The sequence below is a fragment of the Choloepus didactylus genome, chromosome 7, assembly GCF_015220235.1.
Source record: "Choloepus didactylus isolate mChoDid1 chromosome 7, mChoDid1.pri, whole genome shotgun sequence".
In the NCBI taxonomy this organism is placed as follows: domain Eukaryota; kingdom Metazoa; phylum Chordata; class Mammalia; order Pilosa; family Megalonychidae; genus Choloepus; species Choloepus didactylus.
Genome location: NC_051313.1, coordinates 35,334,492 through 35,354,219, shown reverse-complemented (window position 1 = coordinate 35,354,219; position 19,728 = coordinate 35,334,492).

The window sequence follows — 19,728 nt, the reverse complement described above, 5'->3', positions numbered from 1 at the left end:
GATTTATTGGCTCATGGTTTTGAGGCTAGAAGTCCAAAATCAAAATATCCGCAATGCTCGCTTTCTCCCCAAAGACTGTAGCATGTGGTGCTGGCTGCCTGCTATCCTTGGGGCTCCTTGGCTTATTTGTCTACCTCCCATCACATGGTGATGTCCTCTCCTTTGCTGCTTGTGTGACTTTCAGGTTCTCTTTATAAGTTCTAGGGTAATATGAATCAAGACCCACCCTGCAGTAGTTGGCCACCCCTTAACTAAAAATAATATTTTCAAAAGGTCCTATTTCCAGTGGGTTCACACCTACAGGGAAGTGGATTGAGAGCATGTGCTTGTTTGGGTACATCATTCAACCTACTACACTTAGCATGGTAATAATTTCTTTTGCAACTTTCCTGAACATATTAGCTTTGTTGTCATGGAAACAAACAAGTGATTATTAGTATAATGCCATTATTCTAAAAGATTCTGCTATAACATTTTCAACTTTTTATATTTAAGTAGAGGACATAATGTACAGTTAAACTTGTAGTTATTTAAAAATCAATCAAACAAACAAACAAAAAACCTCCTGAGATGTGCTTGAGTGGAGTCTTTTCCAAATCTTTAGATGGTACTCTGAAATAAATTACTTTTAATCATTTGCAGTCTTTAATTCCCTTCGTACAGTATCACAGAGAAAAACATGGGCTAATGTTGCAGCAAAGTGAAAGAAACCAAATGTGGCTATGAAGTCAAGGGTCCCTGCAGTGGTGGACAGAGGAAAGGGTGGTGAGAGGAAAGGCTGAAAAGAAACATTGGATCTATATTGTGAGGGGCCCAGGTGCTTTGGAAAGGAGATAGGGAGCAATGCGTGGTTTTGAGCCACAGAGTAGCAGTCAAATTTATATTTTAGAAATGTCTCTAAAAAAGCAAGTCTGGAAGAATATGAAAAGACTGTCAAAGTAATTCAAGGTTTTTGTGGGGATTCAAGCAAGAACTCCTGCATGGCTGGGCCAATAGGCAGTGGTTGAGTAGATGGGAAGAAAAGCATAGATTCAAAATTTAGCTATGACAATTTCATTGCCTTTCCTTCAGTCCCATAAGAGTTTTCTTTGCCACATGTTAATCAAGGTATTCTACTAAAAGTTAATATGTCACTGAAGGTTTGACCAAATAAATATGTAATATTTGGGGGAGTAAAGGGAAGGAGGATTTTATACTCTAACAACCAGTGTAACAGATGCGATAGAAAATCTCTCCCATTCATACACAAATGTCTGACAGTTGACCCTTATGTAAGTAATTAATAAAGATGCTAAAGAGCAGGCATTCCATCCTTGAGGAATTCAATTTGATACATCAATGCATAATACTCTTCTTTCCCCTGTAGGATGACACAAACATTGCTTGCAAGAGTCCTCTTGCATACCCAAGATAAGCTAAACCTTGTCTTTTTCCTGCCCTCTCTATTTTAGAGACATTGGCCATTAACAAAGATGATATGTTTTGCATTTTACTATGTTCAGTCCCCTTTGGACAATCAGGCTAATTATAACTATTGATTCACCAGTTCTGTTATGCTGTTATGGATGAAAATTAGACTAGACTGACAAGAGTTCTTCTCAATTCCCCATGATCTTTTAGGTGCTTGTAAATTGATTTTTAAAAGACGTTAAATATATTCTATGTACAGCTATGTGGTGCAGAGTTGTTCTTTCCCCCTTTTGGTTTGAAGTAACTGTATAATTGCCCATAAAACATCTTGATATAAGGATAATTGAAATTTCTCATTCCCTTCTCTTTGTTTTCGCTCCAATTCTCCATCCAATCAATTCTAAATCATTTGTTTTTCATGCTGGCAGTTCTTCTCCCAGTTCTCTCTGGGTAATTCATGAGACTCCTCAGAGCTTGCTGCAGTCAAGCACACAGCACTATTGCTTGTTTCTTCTGAGAGGCCTGTCTCTTCCCTGAGGGGGCTGAATCAGGGTGGTATCAGCTGGCTGACTGACGCAGTTGAAATCAAAGACCCCCAATGCTCTCCTCTGATGAGCTGGGTGAGCACCTGCCTGTGGAAGTGATAATTAGTGACACACCTCTCTGAATCTAGCTCTCTTCCTCAGGATAAACTCCCCATGCTCAAGCCTCCAGTGAATTTATTCCCTTAACATAAAGAATTCCAATTTGAAAACATCTAATTAACCATGAATTGCCTCCCGATATCATTTATTCCCTTTTAGGTTCCTGAATCTGGCACTTAAGAATCAACATAGGCTGTTAAAAATCTCAGGTTAGACCTTTATAGATTCTTAAACCTTGTAGAGAGTATAAAAATGAGATGCAGTTAATGAGAACAAATCTCTAAAAATCAATGGGTTTATACATATCTACAGTTATTTGAGATTGAGTTATTTTTTTTCTCTCTTTCTTTAGTGGAAACTAAACAAGCTAAAGACAAAATTTGATGGTAATATGGGAAATAAATAGAATTTTGAGAGGAAAATCCCCTGAAAATAGGGTAAGTATATAGAAGTGATGGATCAAAGTAGTTGTGGCAATTAAAAGAACAACTAAACAAAAACATTAGTCTGTGACCAAATAGGCTGTCAAAGTTCTAACTAGAACCTGAACCACCTTATACCTGGGCAAGACCCCATGGTTTCGGAGAGCCTTGCTTGTCAGAAACACAGACACTCATTTAATAAAAAAACACATCCACCATCTGTCACTTGGGGTCTGGGAATTGTGACCCATAACCCTAAAATCTGCACTGGTGAGTAACATCATTTAGTGCCCCAAAGAAGTGGATGCTTCTCCTGCATCTCTTGTCTTGTGTCCTTGTAATAAAAGGTCAATTGCCATGGAGGTTTATGGGATGTGCAGCTGCTGACATCAGACACAAACAATGCCTTGAAATGTAAGGAACATGTGAGTGGATAAATTTTAAGGGTAAGACCCATCAAGTTTTCCAAAGTGAGTATCATTGTGAAATTAGCCCTTTCCAGTCACTAGCTCCACAACGGGGGACTGCTATCCTGACTTTTAACACCACAGGGCTGTTTTTGCCTGTTTTTGAACATAATGAAAATGGAGTCAATACCATACTCTATTGTGGCTAGAATCTTTTGTTCGGTATTTGTGAGATTCATCCATATTGATTCATATACTTACAACTCATTCACTACTGTATAGTATAATATTGTGTGAATATGCCACAATTTATTTATCCTTTCTATGATAAATGGATATTTGAGCTGTTTCCAGTTTGAGAATATTACTGAATACTGCTGCTATGAACACTCATAAATATGTATATTAGTGAATCTATATACTAATTTCTGTTGAATATATAACTAGAAGTAGAATTGCTGGTCAATAAGCTATGTATATGTTTAGTTATAGTTTTCTAAATCGGTTGTACCAACTTGCACCATAAGGGCACTGTGTAAGAGTTCCTGTTGTTCACCATCCTTTCTGTTGCTATTTTCCACCCTTTTCATTTCAGCCCTTATCGCAGGCCTATAGTAGAATCACATTGTGGGTTTAATTTTATCATGTGTGCAGAAACTCTTAAGGAATCCACACAAAAAAGCTACTACTAGAACTAATAAATTAGTTCAGCAAGGTTGCAGTATAAAAGATCAACATACAAAATTCAGTTGTAAAATATCATTTAAACTAGCATCAACAAAAGTAAAAAACCTAGCAATAAATCTGACAAAAATGTGAAATACATATGCATTTTTTAATCAGCTAGATATTGTTCACAAAAATCCCTACTGCAGCTTTGATTGGCATTGCACTGAATTTATAGTTTGGGGAGAATTGACATCATTATAATATTGAGCCTTCTAGTGCAAGAATATGGTGTAACTCTTCATTTATTTTCCTTTTCTTTAATTCACTCAATTCTATTTTCTATTTTATTACAGAAGAGTTCCTATATATCTTTAATTGGTTTGTTCTTTGGAATTTAATTTTAAAACAAAATTTATTGAGGTATACTTGCCATGATAATTGGTACATATTTCAAGTGAACATATAGTTTGCTTTTGTTTAAAATATGTTTAAAAACATATTTAAAGAGCACATATGGAACATAAAGTGCATATAAGACGAAAATAAAGTTTTGACATATATACATACCATGAAACCATCACCACAATCAGGACAATGAACATATCCATGATCACTAAAACTTGCCTTGTGCCCCTTTGTAATTCCTCCACTTTCCCCTTCTTGCCCTCCAACTATCCATAGACAACACTGACCTGCTTTGTGTTACAGTAGATTAGTTTGCATTTTCTAGAATTATATATAAATGAGTTCATATTTAATGTATTTTTTGTGTATCTTCTTTCATTCAGCACAATTATTCTGAGGTGCATCTATGTAGTTGTATGCACCAACGATTCACTCCTTTTGGTTCCTGAGTAGTATTCCATTGTATGTATATACCACTATTTTTTTTTATCCATTCATCTGTTGATGACATTTGGATTGTCTATTGGCTATTTCAAATAAGCTGCTATGAACATACATGTGCAAGTCTTTGTATGGACTTATGCTTCCTTTTCTCTTGGGTAAATACCTAGGAGTGGTATGGTTGGATCATATCAAAGGTGTATGTTTAGCATTTAAATAAACTGCCAAACTATTTTCCTAAATGGCTGTACCATTTTACATTCCCACCAGTGATGTATGAGAGTGCCAGTTCCTTCACATACTTGTTGGCATTTTAATTTTGCCATTATCATAGGTGTGTAGGTGTGTCATGAAATCTCATGGTATATATAATTTGCATTTTTCTATTGACCGATGACTTTGAATACATTTCATGGCTTATTTGATATCCTAAAATCTTCTTTGGTAAGAGTCTGGTCAAATATGCCCATTTTTAAAAGTCATGTCATTTGGTTTCTTATTACTGAATATTGTGAGTTTTTTATGTGGCTGGGATACAAATTCTTATCTGAAATATGATTTGCAAATATTTGCATAGCTGGCTTGTATTTTCATTCTTAAAATTGCCTTTCGAAGAGCAGAAATGTTTAATTTTGAAGAAGTTCCAATTATCAACATTTTCTTTTATGAATCATACTTTTGGCATCATACCTAAAATCTCTTTACCTAACACAGATCACAAAATTTTCTATGTTTTTCTTTAGAAGTTTTATAATTTTAGGATTTATGTTTAGATCTGTTATCCATCTTTTGAGTTAATTTTGATATATGGTGTGAATATGAATCTAAATTTGCTTTTGTACATATGGATATTCAATTTTCTAGCACCTGTTGTGGAAAAGACAATCATTCCCTGATGAATTGAGTTTGCATTTTTGTTGAAAATTAGTTGTCTCTGTATGAGCATGTCTACTTCTGGACTCTTTGCAGTATTCCACTCATCTATTTATCTTGATGCCAATATCCACTATCTTGATTATTGTAGCTTTATAATAAATCTTTAAAGCATGTAGTATTATTCTTCCAAATTTGTTCTTTTTCAAAGTTTTTTTGGGGTATTTTATGTCCTTTGCATTTCTTTTCTTTTCTTTTTTCAGAATTAGCATGCCAGTTTCTACAAAAAAGCTTGCTGGGATTTTGATTAGAATGCATTTGACTATATGGATTGATTAGGAGAGAATAGGTTTCTTGGCAATATTGAGTGTTTTTACCAATGAATATGGTACATATTTCATTCTTTCTTAATTTTCCTGAACAATATGTTCAAGTGTTCTACATCCTTACTGATTTTCTGTCTACTTGATCCATCAATTATTGTTTAGGGGGTATTGAAATATCCCTGATTATAAATGTGGATTTCTTTGTTTCTTCTCACAGTTTTATCAGTTTTTGTTTTGTGTATTTTAAACTCTATTATTAGATATATAAGCATTTAGGATTGCTATGTTCTCTCAATGAAATTGACACTTTTATCATTAAGAAATCAACTTATTTATCTTTTGTGATATTCTTTGCTCTGAATTCTACTTCATTGGATTTTAACATAGCCACTCCAACTTTCTTATGGTTAGTGTTAGCATGGTACATCTTTTTCTGTCTTTTAATTTTTTAATTATTTTTATCTTTAAATTGAACTGTTTCAGGCAGCATACAGTTGTGTCTTACTTTTTTTTTAATCCATTCTTACAATATGTGCCATGAAATCAGTGTGTTTAAAGCATTCATGTTTACTGTGGTTATTGATATGATTAAGTCCAAATTGATCAACCTTCTTTCTATTTGTTTTTATTGTACCACCTATTCTTTTTCTTCTTTTCTTTTTTTATTTCCTTATTTTGAATCAGTATTTTTTTATGATTTCATTTATACCACCTTTTTTGGATTATTAGCATAAATATCTGTTTTGTTAGATAATGATTGCTTTTTGGTTTATAGTGTACATCTTTAATTATTACAGTTTACTTTCAAGTGATATTACTTCACAGAATGTATATTGTAAGAAACTGACATTACTGCACTTCTATTTCTTCCTTCCCAACCTTTGTGCTTTTTTTGACACGAAAAAGTGTCAGTCATTACATAACTTCTATAATAAAGCCTATACTATGTTGTTACTATATTTGCTTAAACAGTCAACTATCTTTTCAGATATTTAAGTGATAAGAAAAATAACTTGTATATTTATTCATGTAATTAGTATTTCTGAGGCTCTACAATTTCTTTGTGTGCCATTGTTTTCCATCTCTTAGAAAGCTTCCTTTACCATTTCTATAACGTATGTCTTCTGGAGATGAATTCTTTAATCCTTTATATTCATTTTACCATCATTTTTGAAAGATATCTTCAATGGGTATAGAATTCTAGGTCGACGTTTCTTTTCCTTTAATACTCAGATGCTGCTTCACTATCTTCACACATGCAGTTATTCAAATGAGAAATCTGTTATCCTTATTTTTATTCCAATGTAATGTGCAGTTTTCTCTGGCTTCTTTCAAAATTGTTTCTTCGTGACTGGTTTGTGGCGATTTTATTGTGATGTGTTTTCTGTTGTTTTCTTTATGTTTTGTATGAGCTGTCAGAACTTCAAGTGGTCAAATATACATGTAGAGTCCCCAGAGGAGAAGAGAGAGCAGGTGGCAGTGGGAGGAGTGGTAAAAATATATATATGTATATTTGAAGAAATATGGCTGAAACCTTTTCCAAATTTGATGAAAAGTATAACCTGCATATCCAAGAAACTCAATGAACCTCAACCATGCTATTTGTCACAGTTGCCTACAGAAGCTAAGAAATGCTTTGTGCTCTTAAACAATTCATAGTGCAATTAAATGTGTATATATGTAGCCCTTTTAAAGCATTAACTAAAACTCTACAGTTTACATGACAGTTTATATTACAACCAAAATCTAGCTAATGCCTTAAGAGACTATGACAACTATGAAATAAGTAATAGTAATACATGTGGAGAAATTAAAATAATTTTTCATATTTCCTGCAATAGGGAGGGTTTTCCACATGCATACCACTAAAACATTTGAATGTGATATGTAAAATTCAAGGTTTATTTCTCAATCTTACTTTTGCCTTAAGACTTTTACTGACAATTTCAGTCACGGTTACCTCCACAGAGTTTTTTCCAATGGAAATTAATTATATTCTATCTAACAACCAGAATGAATCAAAAAGTTGTTTAATTTGACATTTAAATTATATAAAATCATAACTTTATACATATTTTCAAATTTTGTGAATTTGAAGGCATAAGATTTGGGGTAAAATAAAATATTTTATTTAACATTTTTTGGCTCAATTTATCTTCTATACATATTTAGTAATATGGTATGTGGGCCTTCATTTGTATTCTTGCCCCAGGCCATGAAATTAATGGAGTCAGAACATGCCCATACATTTGTTTTTGTTAGAGACACATAGGAAATTTATTTTGAGTCTGCACAGACTTGCAGGATTATTATTATTTTTTATAATATTAAGAAGAACAAATAAAAAAAACCTCTTTAGCATTTATGAATTGTATTTTATTTTCTTGTGTTTGTTGGTATTCAATGGCAGAAGCAGCATAACTATGACTATTATGGAATAAGAAATTTATTACACAAACCAAGTCTCATACCACTATGGATAGAGCTGGGAAAGTCAAGGTCTGAAAATAATCAGAGAAAAGCCACTAATCAGTCCTGGTGTGAGTGAGTTGAGTCAGAGCTTGCAGGAAGCTAAGCCTGTTTTGGTGCTGGGAAATAATCATGAAATAGGCTGGGGTACAAGGTGATGAAGGCAGTTGGCTCTTCATGCTACTGCTTCTTTGAGTTCGCAATGAAGCAGCTCTGCTGACCTGGAGTTGTTCATATTCGATAGGGCTGGTCACTGGGAAGTAGGGATGGAAGCAGAGCCTTAAAATGAGGACAAACTGAAACCTGCCAAACAATGACATCCCTTAGGGCATAACGGTTACTGCTTCATTTCTGGTTCTTATATCGCACGCCAATTTTTCGTGTGGCTGACCCTAGACAAAATCATTCAGGAAAGGAAACTCTGGGCAATGTAGTTCCAGTTTAACTAAGATGACACAATACAAAACCACCATATCGTCTGTCACCCTATGGAAGGGTTAAATAATTAGAGATGGAATATTGAAACACAAAAATATTAGGCAATTTTCCCAAGAACACCATGCAAAGGATATTTTTCTAGGATCGTTGCCTTCTGACTCACAGATCAGTGTGCTTAGTTACTATCTAGCCTGCTAATGTGCTTATTGCTTACTCTTTTGCCTTTGCCTTTAGGGACTATACTTGTACACAGAAGGATGCTGGTCCACCGTAAGTGTTTGAGCTTTCATGGAAATTACATAGCAAGGGATGCTGAGGAATTGGAGCAACCAACATAAATTGAGGGTAACCATTCTCCGAGAAAGTGATGCTGGTCATCACTAGCATCATTAGCACATCAAGCACTTCCAGAGCACTCTAAGACAAGAATACAGAGGAGAAATGACTTCCCCATCAGCCAGGATTGTCCCTTGCTTTTTAATTTATATCAGTGCTGTGTGCTCGCTCCATCAGGTGTCTCTGCATTTGCTGAAAATGTCAGGAAGATGCCATCCATGGTTTAAATATTTTATGTATAAGAAACGTTAGTGTTTTATGTCTCAGGATCTGTGTCTGGGTAGTGACTTTTCTACTGCACGGCTTCCTTGGCTCCTGTCAACTGCTGAAGCACAGTTATGGTATTTCCTCTTATCTTCTGTGACAAGGTAATATTAAGCAGGAATCTATTTCTACAAATACTGTTATGTTCCATAATCTTCCTGCACAAGCTTAAGAACTCCCTTATCAGAACTCGTGGGCTTTCCAGACTACAATGGCTCTAATTGGCAAGCAAATCACAGTAAAGGGAGATCAGTAAAGGGAGATGGCATTTGCAAAGTGAAGCACACGCTGGGTTGCCAGGCACACCAAAGAACAGAAATGGGAAGGCATGCAGGACTCTGGAAAACACTCCAGCGCCAAGTGGTGTTTATATTTCATGGGCAAAGGCATCTGGACAGCAGGAAATTATAGACATTGTCCAATATCTGTATGTAAAAATTAGAATTTCTTAAGTTCTAAAGGGAATAGAATTTCTAATACATTCTTCATTGTACTTTACTGTGCCTCTTCAGAAATATAAGCTGTATTTATTTTGTAATACATTATGTTTATAAAGTGCTTCATTTACAAAGTAATTTCCTATAAAAATTTACTTCTCACAATAACCCTATAAGGTCAGTATTCATATTCTCAGTTTAGAAAAGGTGAAGTGGAGGCTCAAAGAAAAAATGTGTTGTCCACGATCACGATTGTGAGTAGAAAATGCTCTCATCAAACTTCTGTGACACATATCTACCTTTCCAGCCAGTGCAACATAAATGATCAATATGCTATTCGTAGCATTTTGTTTCTCCTAAAATGTCTCAAAGCCTTCCATGTTGTAAATTAAACTTACACACTGAGAACATAGTATACTCTTGCTTTTGCTGAGGAAAATCTGACACTGAAATCTTTCTCATCTTATATGACCTGCATTTTTTGGTCACCTCAGTCACTCATGACTTCTCTCTTTTCTTCCTTCTCATTCAAATACCTAAAGCATAACTGTCTTCGTTAGCCAGGACTGCTATGACAAATGCCACACAACAGGTTGGCTTAAACCACAAGCATTTATTGGCTCATGGTTTCCAAGGCTGGAAGTTCTAAATCAAAATGTCAGCAAGGCCATGCTTTCTCCTGGACTGGGTGGCATGCTGGTCAGGGCAGACCTCTGTCACACAGTGATTTCCCTCTCTTTCTCCTCTCCAGCTTCTTTATTTCTGCATTCCACAGGAGTCTGGCTTCTCCTTACTGACAGCACCTGAATTTCTTTTCTTTATAAGACCTTTAGTCATACAGATTAAGATCCACACTGATTCAGTTTGACCACGCCCTAACTAATAATAACCTTCTCAAAAGGTTCTATTTACAAACGGGTTCACACCCAGAGGAATGCGGATTAAAATCAAGAACGTGTCTTTCGGTGGGGGACATGATTCAGTCCCCAACAGCCTATATTACCTGCCCTGGACTCCCCTTCAGTCACCCCTAACCTCTCAGCAACTGGGTTTCTGCTGCTGCTATGCTCCTTCAGATCACCTAGTACCTCTTAATTATTAAATGCATATTTTTGTTTTTTTCCTGGTCCTTTTACTCATTCAGCTATACTTATTATATCTTCCCTTTTGCAATATTCAACTCTCTTGTCCTTTGTGACACTTTTCTTGCATTCCTTGGGCAGCTCAGGTGATTCTTTTTGTCTTTTCCTTGGGCTTCTTTTTATTTGTCCTGCCCTTACATGTTTTTCCTCCCTTGAGTTAGTTTCCTTAACCACTGCTCTTCTCACCCCAGAGGTTTTCTCTGGGTGAAGCTCCATTCTCAGAGCTTTCACTGACTTCACTTTGTGAACATCCAAGATCCCTATCACGAGGCCAAACCCCTCCGTTTCAGATTCAGACTCCTAGGCGACTGTACTTTAGACTTCTCTGCCTAGTGGTCCTTCCAACACAACAGGTAAAACACCATGCTGAGTACTTGCAACATGAATCATGCTCCAATTCATTCGTTCTTTATCTATGTTAGTAATAATATTTCTATCTAATTGAAGAATAATAGGAGTTGCCTAGACAATCAAGTTTGCCCAATGTCCCTCTTAACTTTATTAATTCTGTCCTTTTAGTTTCTTTATATTTAATTTTATTTTCTTCATCTAGTTTCTGGGAATAGACACAAAGATGGTTTATTTTTCAGCCTTTTGTTCTGTTTTGTTTTTTCTTTTAAATTCATTTTATTGAGATCTATTCACATACCATGCAGTCATACAAAACAAATCATACATTCGATTGTTTATAGTGCCATTACATAGCTGTGCATTTATCCCCCAAATCAATCCCTGACACCTTCATTACCACATACACAAAAATAACAAGAATAATAATTAAAGTGAAAAAGGGCAATTAAAGTAAAAAAGAACACTGGGTGCCTTTGTTTGTTTGTTTGTCTGTTTCCTTCCCCCATTTTTCTACTCATCCAGCATAAACTAGACAAAGGGGAGTGTGGTCCACATGGCTTTCCCAATCACATTGTCACCCCTCATAAGCTACATTTTTATACAATTGTCTTCGAGATTCATGGGTTCTGGGTTGTAGTTTGATAGTTTCAGGTATCCACCACCAGCAACCCCAATTCTTTAGAACCTAAAAAGGGTTGTCTATATTGTGTGTTAAGAGTGCCCAAAAGAGTGACCTCTCAGTTCCTTTTGGAATCTCTCTGCCACTGAAGCTTATTTCACTTCCTTTCACTTCCCCCTTTTGGTCAAGTAGATGTTCTCCATCCCATGATGCTGGGTCTACGTTCTTCCTCGGGAGTCATACTCCATGTTTCCAGGGACATTCACACCGCTGGGTGCTGATCCCATGTAGAGGGGAGGGCAGTGATTTCATCTGCCAAGTTGGCTTAGCGAGAGAGAGAAGGCCACATCTGAGCAACAAAGAGGTATTCGGGAGGAGGCTTTTAGGCACAATTATAGGCAGGCCTAGCCTCTCCTTTGCAGCAACAGTCTTCCCAAGGGCAAGTCCTGTGGTAGAGGGCTCAATCCATCAAACCACCAGTCCCCTATGTCTGTGAGCACATTAGCAACCATCCAGCTGGGGCAGCCCAATACCCCTGCATTCTCCACCAGCTCCTCAAGGGGGCTCTGCATTTTATTTTTCCTTGTTTTTTTTTTTTGTTTTTTTTTTTTTTTGTTTTTTTTTTTTTTTTTTTTTTTTTAAGTTAACTCTTTTTTTTAAATCACCTGTATAAAAAATAAAAAAATTAAAAAAAATTAAAAAAACATGCACTAAAAGAACATTTCAAACAGACCATAACAAGGGAGTAAGAAAAAGACAACTAACCTAAGACAACTACTTTACTTCCAACATGTTCCTACTCTACCTGAAGAAAGTAACCTAATATAGCACCATTTCTGTGAACTTGTTCCTACTATACCCATTAGAAATTAACAGACCATAGCCATTCCTGGGCATTCCCAGAACGTTCATTTTACCCACGATAGCTTATCTGTTCTTATTGGATTATCATTCCCCCTTCCTTAATTGCTCTCTATCACTAGTTCCCCTACATTCTACATTATAAACCATTCATTTTACATTTTTCAATATTCACATTAATGGTAGCATATAATATTTCTCTTTTTGTGCCTGGCTTATTTTGCTCAGCATTATGTCTTCAGGGTTCATCCATGTTGTCATATGTTTCACAACATCATTCCTTCTTACTGTCACGTAGCATTCCGTTGTGTGTATATACAACATTTTATTTATCCACTCATCTGTTGAAGGACATTTGGGTTGTTTCCATCTCTTGGTAATTGTGAATAATGCTGCTATGAACATTGGCAAGCAGATAATCTGTTTGTGTCACTGCTTTCAGATCTTCTGGGTATATACCGAGAAGTGCAATTGCTGTATCAAAGGGTAAATCTATATCTAGTTTTCTAAGGAACTGCCAGACTGACTTCCAGAGTGGCTGAACCATTATACAGTCCCACCAACAATGAATAAGAGTTCCAATTTCTCCACATCCCCTCCAGTGTTTGTAGTTTCCTGTTTGTTTAATGGCAGCCATTCTAACCGGTGTTAGATGGTATCTCATTGTGGTCTTAATTTGCATCTCTCTAATAGCTAGTGAAGCTGAACATTTTTTCATGTGTTTCTTGGCCATTTGTATTTCCTCTTCAGAGAACTGTCTTTTCATATCTTTTGCACATTTTATAATTGGGCTGTCTGTACTATTGTCATTGAGTTGTAGGATTTCTTTATATATGCAAGATATCAGTCTTTTGTCAGATACATGGTTTCCAAAATTTTTTTCCTGTTCACTTGGCTGCTTCTTCACCTTTTGACAAATTCTTTTGAGGTACAGAAACTTCTAAGCTTGAGGAGTTCCCATTTATCTATTTTTTCTTTTGTTGCTTGTGCTTTGGGTGTAAAGTCTAGGAAGTGGCTGCCTAATACAAGATCTTGAAGATGTTTCCTTACATTATCTTCTAGGAGTTTTATGGTGCTGTCTTTTATATTGAGATCTTTGGTCCATTTTGAGTTAATTTTTGTGTAGGGTGTGAGGTAGGGGTCCTCTTTCATTCTTTTGGATATGGCTATCCAACTCTCCCAGCCCCATTTGTTGAAAAGACTGTTATGACCCAGTTCAGTGACTTTGGGGGCCTTATCAAAGATCGCTTAGCCATAGATCTGGGGGTCTATCTCTGAATTCTCAATTCAATTCCATTGATCAATATGTCTATCTTTGTGCCAGTACCATGCTGTTTTGACTACTGTGGCTTTATAATAAGCTTCAAAGTCAGGGAGTGTAAGTCCTCCCACTTCATTTTTCTTTTTTAGAGTGTCTTTAGCAATTCAAGGCATTTTCCCTTTCCAAATAAATTTGATTACTAGCTTTTCCAAATCTGCAAAGTAGGTTGTTGGAATTTTGATTGGGATTGCATTGAACCTACAGATGAGTTTGGGTAGAATTGACATCTTAATGACATTTAGCCTTTCTATCTATGAACATGGAATATTTTTCCATCTTTTAAGCTCTCCTTCTATTTCTTTTAGTAGAGTTATGTAGTTTTCTTTGTATAGATCTTTTACATCTTTGGTTAAGTTTATTTCTAGGTACTTGATTTTTTTAGTTGCTATTGAAAATGGCATATTTTTCTTGAGTGTCTCTTCAGTTTGTTCATTTCTAGCATATAGAAACATTACTGACTTATGTGCATTAATCTTGTATCCTGCTACTTTGCTAAATTTGTTTATTAGCTCTAGTAGCTGTATCATTGATTTCTCAGGGTTTTCCAGATATAAGATCATATCATCTGCAAACAATGACAGTTTTACTTCTTTTCCAATTTGGATGCCTTTTATTTCTTTGTCTTGCCGAATTGCCCTGGCTAGCACTTCCAGCACAATGTTGAATAACAGTGGTGACAGCGGGCATCCTTGTCTCGTTCCTGATCTTAGAGGGAAGGCTTTCAGTCTCTCACCATTGAGTACTATGCTGGCTGTGGGTTTTTCATATATGCTCTTTATCATATTGAGGAAGTTTCCTTCAATTCCTACCTTTTGAAGCGTTTTCATCAAAAAAGGATGTTGGATTTTGTCAAATGCTTTTTCAGCATCTATTGAGATCATTTGATTTTTCTCTTTTGATTTGTTCATGCATTGTAATACATTGATTGATTTTCTTATATTGAACCATCCTTGCATGCCTGGAATGACCCCCACTTGGTCATGGTGTATGAGTTTTTAAATGTGTCTTTGGATTTGATTTGCAAGTATTTTGTTGAGAATTTTTGCATCTATATTCATTAGGGAGATTGGCCTGTAGTTTTCCTTTTTTGTAGCATCTTTGCCTGGTTTTGGCATTAGATTGATGTTAGCTTCATAAAATGAGTTAGGTAGTGTTCCATTTTCTTCAATGTTTTGAAAGAGTTTGAGTAAGATTGGTGTCAGTTCTTTCTGGAAAGTTTGGTAGAATTCCCCTGTGAAGCCATCTGGCCCTGGGCATTTATTTGTGGGAAGCTTTTTGATGACTGATTGGATCTCTTTGCTTGTGATTGGTTGGTTGAGGTCTTCTGTTTCTTGTCTGGTCAGTCTAGGTTGTTCATATGTTTCCGGGAAATTGTCCATTTCCTCTACATTATCCAGTTTGTTGGCATACAGTTGTTCATAGCATTCTCTTATAATTTTTTAAATTTCTTGGGAATCCACAGTAATGTCACCTTTCTCATTCATTATTTTGTTTATATAGGTCTTCTCTCTTTTTGATTTTGTCAGTCTAGCTAGGGGTTTGTCAATCTTGTTGAACTTCTCAAATAACCAACTTTTGTTGTTATTTATCCTCTCTTGTTTTTTTGTTCCCTATGTCATTTATTTCTGCTTTAATCCTTGTTATTTCTTTTCTTCTACTTGGTTTAGGATTGGTTTGTTGTTCATTTTCTAGCTTCTTCAGTTGATCCATTAGTTTTTTGATTTTGGCTCTTTCATCCTTTTTAATATCTGCATTTAGTCCTGTAAATTTCCCCCTCAGTACCACTTTTGCTGCATTCAATAGGTTTTGGTATGTTGTGTTCTAATTTTCATTCATCTCTGTATATTTAGCAATTTCTTTTGCTATATCTTCTTTAATCGACTGATTGTTTAGAATCATGTTGTTTAACCTCCAGGTATTTGTGAATTTTCTAAGTCTCTGATGGTTATTGACTTATAATTGTATTCCATTGTGGTCAGAGAATGTGCTTTGAATAATTTCAATTTTTTAAATTTATTGAGGCTTGTTTTATGTCCCAGCATGTGATCTATTCTGGAGAAAGTTCCATGAGCACTAGAGAAGGATGTGTATCCTGGTGATTTGGGATGTAATGTTCTACATATGTCTGTTAAATCAAATTCATTTATTAGATTGTTTAGGTTTTCAGTTTCCTTATTGGTCTTCTGTCTGGTTGATCTATCTATAGGAGAGAGTAATGTGTTGAAGTCTCCCACAATTATTGTGGAAACATCAATTGCTTCCTTTAGTTTTGCCAGTGTTTGTCTCATGTATTTTGTGGCACCTTGATTGGGTGCATAAACATTTCTGATTGTTATTTTTTCTTGTCAAATTACCCCTTTTATTAGTATGGAGTGGCCTTCTTTGTCTCTCATAACATCCTTACATTTAAGGTCTATTTTATCTGAGATTAATATTACTACTCCTGCTTTCTTTTGGCTGTAGCTTGCATGAAATATTTTTTCCCATCCTTTCACTTTCAATTTCTTTGTGTCCCTGTGTCTAAGATGAGTCTCTTCTATGCAACATATTGATGCTTCATTTTTTTTGATCCATTCTGTGGCTCTATATCTTTTAATTGGGGAGTTTAATCCATTTATATTCAATGTTATACCCATGAAGGCATTTCTTGAATCAGCCATCTTATTCTTTGGTTTATGTTTGTCATATATATTTTTTCCCTTTCTCTATTAATATCCTTTAATGTACCCATACTGAATCTCTTTAGTACTGAACCTTTCTCCATGTCTCTCTCTCCTTTCTTTGTTTCTCTGTCTGTAGGGCTCCTTTTAGTATCTCCAGTAGGGCAGGTCTCTTGTTAGCAAATTCTCTCATCATTTGTTTGTCTGTGAAAAATTTAAGCTCTCCCTGAAATTTGAAGGAGAGCTTTGCTGGATAAAGAATTCTTGGTTGGCAGTTTTTCTCACTCAGAATTTTAAATATGTCACACCACTGCCTTCTTTCCTCCATGGTGACTGCTGAGTAGTCACTTCTCAGTCTTATGCTCTTTCCTTTGTATGTGCTGAATTGCTTTTCTCTTGCTGCTTTCAGAACTTGCTCCTTCTGTTTCGTATTTGACAGTGTGATCAGAATATGTCTTGGAATGTGTTTATTTGGATTTATTCTATTTGGAGTTCACTGGGCATTTATGATTTGTGTATTTATGGTGTTTAGAAGATTTGGGAAGTCTTACCCAATAATTTCTTTGAATACTCTTCCTAGACCTTTACCCTTCTGGAATACCAATGAGTCTTATATTTGGATGTTTTATATTATCCACGATATCCCTGAGGTCCGTTTTGATTCTTTTGATTTTTTTCCCCATTCTTTCTTTTGTTCTTTCATTTTTTGTTGTGTCATCTTTCAGGTCACTGATTCATTGTTCAACTTCCTCTAGTCTTGTACTATGAGTATCCAGAATCTTTTTAATTTTTTCAGCAGTTTCTTTGATTTCCATTAGGTGGTCTATTTTTTTATTTACTCTTGCAATTTCTTCTTTATATTCTTCTAGGGTCTTCTTGTCCTTTATATCCTCTGCTGTGGTCTTTTTCATGTCCTTTATATCCTGTGCCATGGTCTCGTCGTTCATCTTTAATTCCTTGATTAGTTGCTCCAAGTACTGTGTCTCCTCTGATCTTTTGATTTGGTTGCTTGGGCTTGGATTATCCATATCGTCTGTTTTTTTCATATGCTTTAAAATTTTCTGTCGTTTTTGGCCTCTTGGCATTTGCTTAACTTGATAGGGTTCTATTGGGATTTGTAGACCAATTAAAACCCTTATCTCTAATTTGTCTGATCTACAGCTTCGTGGAGTACACTTTCTCTAACTAACCAGCAGGTGGCATGCACAAGCCTCCTATTCCCCTCAAGCCAGTTCTCCCCCACTTTGTCTTTGTGGTGAGTGGGGTTGTGAGTTTTGTGGGGTCCAATTGGTGTACCAAACTTGTGTGTGTAATTTGTGTTGCCTGCCCTGTATATGGAGTGTATGTCTGGGCAGTCAGGGAGGGGGGGCGGCTTTAACAATCAAATCTCCCTGGTGTTCCTGGAGTTTTAAAGCTGCTGCAATAGTCTAATCCTTCGGTTCAGTCCTGCCACAGTTTTTCTCTGCCGCTGACCCACAAGTCCTTGGTATTGGTGTATGATCCCTGAGACTTGCAAGTGGGTCCCTCTTCCAGACTTTGCACCCCCAGGTCCTCTGTTGAGGGATGACTGTGTTATGTCAAAGGTGAGTGCCATCCACCCAGGGTGGTTCTGGGCTGCAGGGCTGTGTAGGGAGGCTCCCAGTCTGCTGAAAGGATGGCTGAATGAGGTGTGTTAATTCACAGTGCTCCACCTTCCCAACTGTTGGATAACCAGCTGAGGGTGCAGGGAAGGTTAATGTCCATGCATGATTTTGTGGTGTATGTTTGTGTGTGTTATTGGAAGCACTTCCATCACACTGGGTTGTCTGGGGCAGCTCTAGGCTCTGTGGCTAGTGATGGGCAGGAGTGTTCTCTGTCCACTGGGATGATGGCTGTGAGAGGACACCACCCCCCCTTCCTTGGGAAGTTGTGGTGTTTAGTGAATTTTCTCAGCCATTGGACTTACTGCCTTGTGTCTCAGAGCTCTCTTAGTTCTGTTCTTGTCTTTACTTGCCCAAATTGCAAGTCTTTGGGGCTTTCTGTATTGGGCTTCTTAGAGTAATTGCTTTAGAAAAAGAGAAAAAGATAGAAAAAAAAAAAAAAAGGGAAAGGCCCGCCTTGCAGATTTAATGGGTTATTGAAATGCTGAGAAAGGGCAATTAGGGCCATTATGGATGGGTCCAGGGGGCAGAGAAACTGGCTTTTCTTCTGGATTTGCATATGAGCCTGAGTGTGCCATTTCTCTTTCTATGTGCACCAGAACTCCAAAAAGTCTCTGCTTTTATTTTTGGGTTTTTCTTGGTGTTTTTGCAATCCCTATCTCCTCTCCGCTGGGCTGGCTGCACCCAGATTCTCTGGTGTCTGTTCTCAGTCTGTCTATGATTGGAGTTTGGATCAGTAGAATGAGTTTCCGATAAGAGCCACAACTGCAGTTCTCCCTCCTCGTTCCCAGCACTGACAGCCCCTCATCCCACGGGACTGAGCCTGGCAGGGAGGGGCGCAGGTCCCCTGGCTGTGAAAACTTACAGATTTCACTGAACTCAGCAGTTCCACATATTCATGAGTGTTGTATGAAGTATGCCCAAAGTCAAACTGCTCTGTGGTGTCTGGTCTACACAGTTCCTGGCTTTCTACCTACTACCCTGGAGGAGTAACTAAAACATACAGCTCACCAGTCCACCATCTTGCCCCACCTCCTCAGCCGTTCTTTTTTAACATAAGGATTTAATGCTATAAATTTTCCAGTATATGCTATTTTAGCTATATCCCATAAGTTTCCTTATGTTGTACTTTCACTATTATTTCCACTGTGGTTAATTGTTTGATCTATGGTTAATTAGATATGTTTTAGTTTATTTCCAAAAATTTGAAAAATTATAATTATCTCTCTCTATTGATTTCTAGTTTCATTTGACTGTGACAAGAAAACATCTTCTATATGATTTTATTTTCTTTCAATTTTTTTATGACTTGCTTTATAGCAAACATATGGTTTGTGAATGTTCCATGTGCACTTGAAAAGGAAGTATATTCTGCAGTTATTGGTGTAGGTTCTATAACTATCAGTTAGATCTAGTTGTTTTTATCTCCTATACACTTACCATCCCTGCCACCCCGCCTTGTTCTGTCAGTTATTGAAAGAGGTGTGTTGGAGTTTTCAATTTTTTTTTTTTTTTAGTTCTATCAACTTTGCTTTTTAATTTGAAGTTTTGCTTTGGTACATATACATTTGGGATAGTTGTGTCTTTCTATTC